Raw genomic sequence first — 10,360 nt, forward strand, 5'->3', positions numbered from 1 at the left:
ACTGATTCCCTTTCTCCCTCTCTGGGGGTTGTTTTTGTTGTTGTTTGCTTCTTTATTTGTTTCATGACTTGACTAGGCTATTTCAGTTAAGTCTATTTCCCCTCAGTGTGAAACCTTTGGTGTTGCACCTCAAAGTATGGCCTCAGGCATGCTCGGTTACCTTGGTTTGACAATGGTTGTAGCAAGCTCTCTTTGATTGTCTCTTTTTCCAAGTTCTCTGTTAGGCTGTCTGCTTCATTTGGTGTTACACACTGCTTGTTAGGCTCCACTAATTACTGACTGATCGCTCTATTGTTTTTGAAAATTCCCCGGGGCATATATTTCTCACCAGTCTGATCCAATTAAATTTGGTCAGGGGTAGGTTATGAGGCTGGTATTTGAATTTTGTTCTGACCCCAGGAGGGTTCTTAGTTTTTTCTTTCCCGGGTTCTCTCTGGTGAATTAAATGACCTATGGTTTAGCCTTGTGGTTCTTAACTAAGAGAAGCTATTTTTTTTTTTAGAGTGCCCTTAGGCTTGAACTTTCTCATACTATGTTTCAATTAAAATCAATTTCTTTGGAAGAGTCTCCAGTCTCTTTTCTATGGACTGCCTTTCCCTAGGCAAAATCTTACAGCCACTACTCTGGGCACTGGGTGAGACAGTAGCCTCTGGTCTTCTTGGTTTCCTTCTCCCAACATGGGATCTCTGCTCTATGAACAAGCTGGGATGAGGGTATTCTTGGACTGTCACACGTGGGACAGAGCACCCATTCCATGAGTAGAGGCTGTGTGGGGAAAGGGAGCCCCTACCTTTCTGCTACAGTCACCCGAAATTTAGCCTCTTCACGCTGGAGTTGGAGATGAGCTATGCTAGCAGCCTGCCCCTCCTGGTGAAGTATGGTAAGGCTTGGCTGGGAGGTGAGGAGAGAGGGCACATCATCTTTTTGGCCACACATACCCAGAGTGGAGCTTCCTTCAGGCTGAGCTAGGGAAAGGGAGGGAGGGAATTGGTTTGGCTTAAACGCTGCAGATTCTCCCTATTCTTACCAAGTTTTAGTAGATTTTCTTGAACAAATGTTTCTTCATTGGCTATGTGCCATTAGAACAACTTCCATATATATATATTTTAAAATAATTTTCATCAGCTTTGCTTGTCTTTCCAGGGAGTAGGTATGCAGAGCTCCTCACATTGTCATCTCAGAGCTTTGATTTCCCTCAGTTTTTCCTTTTCAGCTTTTTAGTGAGTGTATTATTTGCCCCAATAGCTATTTCCTACCTGAGGCAGCTGCAAAGTTAAAACACTTGCCTGTAAATGCCTTCAACAAATGACCCTGGGAAGAAGGCTTTTCATACTGGGCCAGCTCCAAGTGAAGTCAAATACAGTCTTGTAAGTGGAGTCTTCCAAGGAATCATAAGTCAATGCCAAAAATGACGATTCTTTGGGAATAAGTTTTGGAAAGAGCTCCTGCTCTATTCTGTTCCCTTCAGAGGCTGCGAGGTTGCAGTGGAAAGGTACACTATTTCTCAAAGTTCCGACAGAGCTGGAGAGTTGGGGACAGGACTAGGGTGGGTTAAAGTGTCATAAAGCTGACTAATCTTACCAAGATTCAGCCATTTTTATTGTATAAGCATTCCTCAAGTTGCTGCAAGCCTTTGGTTAATTTACAGAATTTTTAATAAGTTGATTATGACAGTTTTTGCAGGGTTTTCATTGCTTTTATGTGGGAGTGAATTTTCACAGGTCCTTCCTCTGCTGTTTTTGCTGACATCACCAAAATCAACACTTAATTCCTATTAATGTTCAAACTTCAATAGATCCATCAAATTCCTATACTTGTGCTCAAGTTTCATTATGTCATCTGCAAAGATGTCCTGAAAGACTATGTTTCTTCCTTGAAATCAAGGCAGAAAATAAAGTCCTAACAGTTCCCTCAACACTGTTGTTAATTCTATTGTAACACTCTGAAAAAGGGAAATGAGGTTTGTTTAGCGTGAGTATTTCTTACTGCTCTCACTATTTGGTGCTCACGAATTACCTAGATTCTATATCTGAAGAATATAGAATCTAGAACCTTGTCAGGGTGACTAATATCAAAATCAGTGGTGAATAGTTTTAGAAATAACATTTTAAAATTTCTTGAAAGTAAGATGGTATTTGCCTGTCTCTCGTACTTTTCCTATTTTATAAAATTTCTCAAAGTTCATTTACAATGGTTCAAAAACCATATCTCCAGTTTCCTTCAGTATCTTGGGAGATGCACTGCATCCAAATCTGGGGCCTTGAACATTTCAGTTGTGTTAGTGTTCTCTCTTCAGTCTTCACTTCTTTGGGGCCTCCATTTCCTCCTAACTACACCCTTAAACAATTTTATTTTTGAGCATCATTCTCTTTGTAGAAGACGAACCAAATGAAAGTTGAGAGGTTCTCCTTTTCTTTTGGTCATCTGTTAATATTACACCATCTACACTCAGCAACGAGCCCATTTCTTACTTCTTCTCCTTGCTCCAAATATAGCTATAAAAGTCATTTTTGTTGTGTTTAGCATGTTTCACAACCTCAGTTCCACCAGAATTACAGCCATCCTGACACGATTCTTATAGGTATATACCAGTCTTTTGTACCTGAGAAGGTAGCTCCTCTTCCATTCTCTATCACAGAATTTCCTGTACAGCCACTTTCATTCCTTTAAATGCTCCCCCCATTGCTTCTTTGTCAGGATCTAAAAGGAATGCCAGAGCAACTGGTTTTCATTTTTGGTTGGATATTCTTGAAGTCATAATTAAAACTAATCATATTAGTTTAGTATTGGAACATAAAGAACTATTTAGTACATGCAATGAGATAATTGTTCATAAGTTCAGCATCCAATGATTAATTTATGCATCAATTTAGCACTCAGTAATTAATTTAACATTGTAATAGTCATAGGCATTGTTTTATTCGCACTGAGCACAGTAATACATAATCACTTACTGCTTTTTACCTTAAATTTTGTTTCACTTATATTTTACTATGTAACAAACCCCAATATTTAGTGGCACAAAAACCTTTTTTTTTTTTTTTTTTTAATGCTCGTGGGTCAGGAATTTGGAAAAGGCATATCAGGAAAAGCTATACTCTGTTCAGCTCAGATGACCTGAATAGCTGGGAGTGACTGTAATGGGTGAGGTTGGAACAGCAGGGACTGGGGGATCTACCTCCAAGATGGCTTCCACTTACATGACTATTGCCTGGGTTGAGATGGCTGAAGGACAGGCTCAATAATGGTGTCCACAGGTATCCTTACCAGCATAGTTGCAGTGGGGTAGTTGGACTGCTTACCTGGGAGTTCCAGACTCTAGGAATGAGTGTTCCAGTGAGCAAGGTGAAAATTGCATGGCCTTTCATGACCCATTTTTGGAAGTCTCATAGCCTCGCACAATTTATTGAAGCAATCATTGCCAGCCCAGATTAAGGGAGGGGACAGAGACCCCATCTTTTAATGAGAGAGGTCAGAGAATTTATGGCTCAGAACTGCTTGGCCAACCCACAGACTAACAAACTTAATAAAATAGTTATTGTTTTAAGCCATTAATAAAAGAATGAATGGCCATATTTTAAAGCTGCCTCAGCTTTACAAATAATTATTTATAAAGGTGAAGTATATGTCCCTGCCTGGAAGGTGGCAAAACCAGTGACCAGAGATGTTTATTTTCAATTTCTTTTTTTGATCGATGAAACATCTTTGCATAAAAAAAGAAATATATGCTTCTTATAAAAATGCAGACATACAGAACGTGGGAAAATTCTCCTCCATCTCAACTGGGTTTATTTGTTTATTTTCCAAAGTTAAATTCACACGTATTTAGAAATTCTACGAGGCTTGTTATGAAAAACTGGGATTCCCCCATCACTCATTTCCTGTTCCTCAGAAGTACTACATCAACTCCTTTAGCTAATTCTTTTATATTCTCCATATATCTAAATAGCACACTCATATTGCTTTTTGATTTTTTGGTTTTAGGCATTATTATCATTTTGGAAGTCAAGGCTTTAACTCTTTCATCTTTCATACACTTTCTGTCTTCATTTCCCCCATGTTACTGTGTCATACACAATTGTGGTTACATAGATGGAATTTATGTCAGTATAACTGTGTACACACCATCCATAGCTGAACCATGTAGTTACGACTACTTTTCCTACACTTTTTATTTCTCCTTCTCCCCCATACTGAGTTCATAATTGTGTCCTGTTGTTGTTGTTTTGTTTGCTTTGTATGTATAATACTAATTCAAGCCTAAACTCTGCCTTGAGGTTTAAATATCTCATTACATTCAAATGCATTAGATCTAATGACTTAATTTTCCTAAAAAACACCTCTCTGTAACCTTCTGACCTGCCTCCATCTGGAATTATTCTCTAGGCCTGCTGCATAGCTGTTTTCTTGAGAACGCCCTTCACCACCTAGACTTCCTTCCTGTCTTTCTTGAGTTGGGTCCTTAGTTTGCTGGATTTCATGTCTTCCTCTTTCTTGCTTTGTCCTTTATTTCAGTGGGTACATTCTCTAGTACTTTGATACGTAAGGGTACATTTTTGAGACTTTATTATGTCTAGAAATGTCTTTATTTTTCACTTTCACACTTAATAGATTGGATAGAGAATCCAAGACTGAAGATCATTTGTCCTCAGTATTTTGAATGCACAGCTCTGTCTTCTGGGCCCTGTTGTCAGCACTGAGAAATCCAGTTCCATTCTGGTTCATGACTGTTAAAAAACTTTTTGTCTCTCTGGAAGCACATGGGGAGCTTCCCGGGCCCCAGTGTTTCCATCAGTCTGAATGGTCATTTCCTAAGTGTTTTTAAATTTAATTTAATTTTATTGTAAAAATGTGTGTTTTAAAAAACGGTCACCTAGGTCAAGAAATAAAAGACTGTCAGCCTCCCAGGGCCCAATCCCAATCCTAGGCTGGTCCCTCCCCTGGAGGTTTAATGAGCATTTTCACTGTTGTGATCGCCACCTTTTTGCTTTTCTCTATAGTTTTTCTCCCATGTGTAAATCTCTAAGCAACATAGTTTAGGACTTCATAAAAAAGGACTACACACATAGTGTGAAATTTGCCAGTCTTTACCTTTCTAAGCGTATAGTCCAGTAGTGTTAAACACATTCACAGCATTGTATAACCCATCTCCAGAACTCTTTTCATCTTCCCAAAATGAAACTCTGGACGCACTAAACATATGCTCCAACCCTTGTCCCCCTAGCCCCGGGCAACTACCATTCTACTTCTGTCTCTAGGAATTTAACTTCTCTAGGTATCTCATATAAGTAGAATCATAGAGTATATGTCTTTTTGTGACTGACTTATTTCCCCTAGGTTCCTCTGTGCTGTAGGATATGTCATAATTTCTTTTCTTTTAAAGGCAGAATAATGTTCCATTATTTGTGTGTGTGTATTACATTTTGTTTATCCATTTATGCATTTGGAGTCTTTTATATATTGGATGTTTTCCTCAAATGTCTGGTGAATTGTGGGTTTCTGCTCACACCTAAGTGTGGGATGATTATAAAACTGATTGAAAGCTCTGCACATGTAGGCAGGCCTATCCTGTGGCCTTTACTGTAGGGAGACCCAGCTGGCCATCAGGGAGAGCTCCTTATGTCCGGTGCCTTCAGGTCTCTCTTCTTAGATTGGCCAGATTCTAGAGAAGGCTCTTTTGACCTGCCTAAAGGTGCCAAACTCCTGTGTCTTTTGTGGCTTCTACAAAGGAAATCTGTTGACTCCTCATTTTTTTCTTGTCAGCTCAAGATTATGCTTTCTCAGTTCTAGTAAATCAGTTACCATGTGTCCCTCTATTGCCTGGCTTTAAAATTATTGTTCCTATGATCTTCTTTCTCATTCTCACTGTTCTTGTGGGTTTGTGGCATTAGAAAAATCTTACTGCCATTTTGTTATGGTTCTGGCAGGAACAGAGGTAAGTACGTGTTTAACCTATCATCTTTAATCTGAAGAGTTTCAATTTTTTAACTTAAACCTTTTTTTGATGTAGAAGATACAAACATCCAGTTCATTTATGACTAAATTTTCTGATTCCTAATAAACTATTTGGAAATTCAGAAGAGGAAGAAATAGCTTCATGGAAATATTAGGACTTTAAGAATATGGGCTGGATTTGGATAGGTGAAAGGGAGTGATGAGAAACACAGGAGGTAGTGAATTTGCCTGAAGTGAGGGGGTCAGGAATAAGAGTTGTGTGGAGAGGAATATGAGGGACAGATTACAAAGAAACCCTGAGGGCTAGGACAAGAAGGTTGGAGAGAGTATTTTATCATGCTGCTGAGCTTTGGGGTACTACAGGAAAACATTTACACATTTGAATGTGGATGAAGACATTTATAAATATAGATAAAATCTGATAATTTGCACTGTTTCTTGGTAAGATCCCTGGTTGGTATCAGTGATGTCATATGATTGCTCCAGTTATAGTATGAGTGAAAAGTAGAAGTTTAGGATGTAAGGATTGTGCTTGAGGTTTGAGCATCATAAGTGGATATTGAGGAAAAGAAAAACCTTATTGAGGGCTCAGCAAATGCTGGAGACATGAATATGAGACTCATTTACTAACACGTGCAGCCACCTTTCGGTTACTTGATAGATTTGAGACAGCGTTTTATCCTGATACTCATTTATTGAAAGGAGAAGATCGGTGAGAGAGAGTATAAAAAACTAAATACTTGTCAGATCAGGGTTCATCATTCTCAACAATCTGTGGAAGCTAATGGTGGACATTTTGAACATTTGCCTCTAAATATGTGTGCTTTAATATCATAACACAATTTTCATATCAAGTGAAAACACAAAATTTTCTCTACCTGTTCAACTAAACATTTATAGGAAAAAGCAGGCTGTACCCAAGAAGAAGCAAGTGCCCACTCTGCTTGAACAAACAGATGGAATTAGTGGTGTGTGCAATCATTTTAGCATTGCTCAGCATTAGCATTATCTCTTAATCTTTGGTGTGTTTCCTGGGTTTGAGCTTGGTTTGAGGTGTTTTACAAACATTGTTAACCTGCCATGCCTCATCAGTGTTAAAAGTACTAGTTAGAAAGTGTGATATTAGCAATAAATAATTGTAAGTCATAAGAAAATGGAAAACGGTCATATGTATCTGAGATGAATTTTTCCCCAATAGAAGTCCATTTAGAAGAACAAAGATCTACTTATACGACTTGCAAAAATGTGTCATTGACATTAATCATTAAGAGAAGAGGAAAAGAGATTGGCAAATGCCTCCTATGCCGATTAGCTTGGTATTAGTTAGGAGAACTTACAGGCTAAGCTTGGTTAAGGGACTGTGTGGAGACTTAAGTCATCTGACTCTGATAGTTTCACACATCATGGCCCTTCTGAAATAGACAACTTGCCACCTGGTTACTGTGGCAAGTATGGACGTGCTTAGTCATGAGGAGTTCCCACTGACAAAGAGATATGGAGGAAGGAAGTTTCTTTCAGCCACAGATGTCAACAATGATGTTATATGAAACATTATCTGCAAGGAGGATAAGAGGAGCTTGTTTTGGGGCTTGAGGACTAACATGTAGTCCTGTTTCATGGAGATATATCAAGGGAACACGAACCTAACCCACACTTACTTTCTTACAAGTGAATGGATCTGTGAATGGCCCTTCAGGATCTAACCTGTTTGTAGATTAATGAGATTCTTTATTAGTTACCAAAACTTTTTCTTCCAAACAGGACGTGTAAATAGTATTTATCAAGCAACCCCTGTGTATGGGGCACTGGGGAAGCAAAGGTGAGTAGGACTTGCTCCTGCCCTCAAGGAAGCTGCAGCCTTAGCAGGGAATACATGCACATAGTGGTTTGTTGTAATACTTTGTAATTATATACTATATTATTATAATTATAACATTATATAATAACTATGGAACGATCTAAAGGGTGCTGTGGAACAGAGACAGGAGAGTCTTACTGAAATAGGTGATGCCTGGGTTTAGTGCAAAAGAATGAGAAAGCAATACTACGGAGAGGGAGAGGAAGTGGGGTGTGCAGGTTGGTCCGCAGCGTTCTGGCTAATGAGTGAGTCAGGGGTCGGGTCATGGAGGGCCATACATGCTACATTCAAGAGTTTAGACTCTGTCTGGTTTTAGGCAATAAAAAGGCATTAAAAGGTTAGAAGTGGGATCGGACATCAGATTTATAGTTTAGATATTGTATTAGTTTTCTATTGCTGCCCTAACAAGTTGCTACAGACTTAGAGACTTAAAACAATACGAATTTATTATCTCACAGTTTTGCAGTTCAGAAGTCTAGGTTCATTCAATTGGTTTCCCTGCTCTGGGATTCACTAGGCATCAAAGTGTCAGCTAGCAGGGCTCTGGCGGGGAGACTCTGTGAAGAATCCATATTCGGGTTGTTGGCACAATCAAACTCCTGGTGGTTGTAGGTAGGACTGAAGTCCCCATATCTTTGCTGCTGTCAGCTCGGCGCCACCCTGGGCTCCTAGAGGCCTTGCTCCTGTGTTAGCACACAGACTTTACATCCCAGAGCTAACAACGTGGGTCGAATCTCTGACTTCTCCTTCGGCTACATCTCTTGCTTCCAGCTGGAGAAAGTTTTCTGTTCTTAAAGGCTTATGTGATTAAATTAGGCTCACCTGAATGAGACAGGATGCTCTCCCTATTTTAAGGTCTGTAAAGTTAATCCCATTTGCAAAATCCTCTTATCCGTGTAAGGTAACATCTTCACAGGTTCCAGGGATTAGGTGTGCACATCCTCAAGGGGGCATCATTCTGCCTGCTGCAGTGTCCAGGTAGCTTTTGCAGAGCAGCGTCCTCCTCTCACATCCATGCCCTGTCTCTAGCATCTGGTTTTCCTCTTAGCTCTCTGGTTACTTTTTTTTTTAATGACTTTATTGACGTATAATTTACATTCACCCATTTTCTGTGCACAGTTTAATGACTTTTAGTAAATTTAAGGAATTATGAAACCATTTCCACAATCTGGTTTTAGATAATTTCCATCATCCCAAAAAGATTTCTCAGGCTCGATTGCAGTTCATTGGCTGTTCCTTTTAAATTTTTTTAGGCTCATCTTACTTTGAATGCTTATGTTGCCCAGGACTTTCTTTGGCTCTCTGTGAAGTCCTCATATTTAGGATGTTCTTTACCAGGTGCGCAGCAATAAGCATCAAGTTTTTGACATTAGTTACCTCAGGGCAATGGGAATGGAGGGTTAGCGGTGAAATGATTAACTTTTTCTTTAATAAATCTTTCGGGATTTTATATGCAATGAACATATATTACTTTTGAGATTAAAATTCTTAACCACGAAAACATTAAAAATAATTATTTACTATTCTATGGCTAAACAATAATATAAACAACAATAATGAAAGAGATGTCTCAAATGCAAAGGAAAAGGAGCCCCATCTGGGTATTTTTTGAAAGCCCCTTCAAACTGAGACAGCTGCCACAGCCTGCGTTCCCCCACTTCTCCAGTCATTGCCCTGACACTGAGGGGGAGACTTGCGTGGTGTTAGTGGCACTTCCAAGTCATGGCATCAGAGGGTAGAAGCCAGACTCAGGAAGATACTTTGTTTTCTCAGTTGAATCTTTGAGAAAAAAGACTCAATACATTTAGGGATGTTGACAAAGACAATACTGCGACGTAGTAGTTGTGAAATAGTAACAAAGCTCCAAGAATGTTTATGTGTGGAAAATACCAACCGTAAGTACTGTTTTTGTTGTTTTAATTTAAGCTTTTTTTTTTTTTTAATTTCTGCAGAAGGAAGATAGAAAAGTGTGCTGGCTATCTCAAAAACTGAACAAATGAGAAAGGAACAAAAGAGAAATTTTGAATGAGAAATCTCATAAATTTCATTGTAAATCCAGTTAATCTGAAATGACTAACAAGTAAAATTAATGAAGTATCATGAAACTCCTTCACTAGCCATGACTAATAATTTCTCATAATTATTAAAATATATTTCACAATTCTTCTAAAAAGTTTATATTTTAAAAAGGTAATAAAATAAGTTGACAGCAATAGAGACTTTATCTTGTATTATTGAATAATAGAAAAATAAAGCATTTGATTTTCTAAAATTAGGAACAGAGCAAGGCCACATATAATCTTATAAAAAAAAAGCCTTATTGAAATATTGTACATGTAGCAAAAAGTTTATCTTATTTTAAAAGTATATAGTTTAGTGGTTTTGGTCCTTGGCATATTCACAAAGTTGTACATCAGTCACCATGATCTAATTTGAGAACATTTTCATCGCCCTAAGAAAAAAACACATACTCATCAGCAGTCATTCCCCATTCCTTCCTCATATCCCAAGTTCCTGGAAACCACTAATATTATTTTCGTGTCTATG

The sequence above is a fragment of the Pteropus medius genome, unplaced genomic scaffold (assembly GCF_902729225.1).
Source record: "Pteropus medius unplaced genomic scaffold, Ma_sr-lr_union100, whole genome shotgun sequence".
NCBI lineage: Eukaryota > Metazoa > Chordata > Mammalia > Chiroptera > Pteropodidae > Pteropus > Pteropus medius.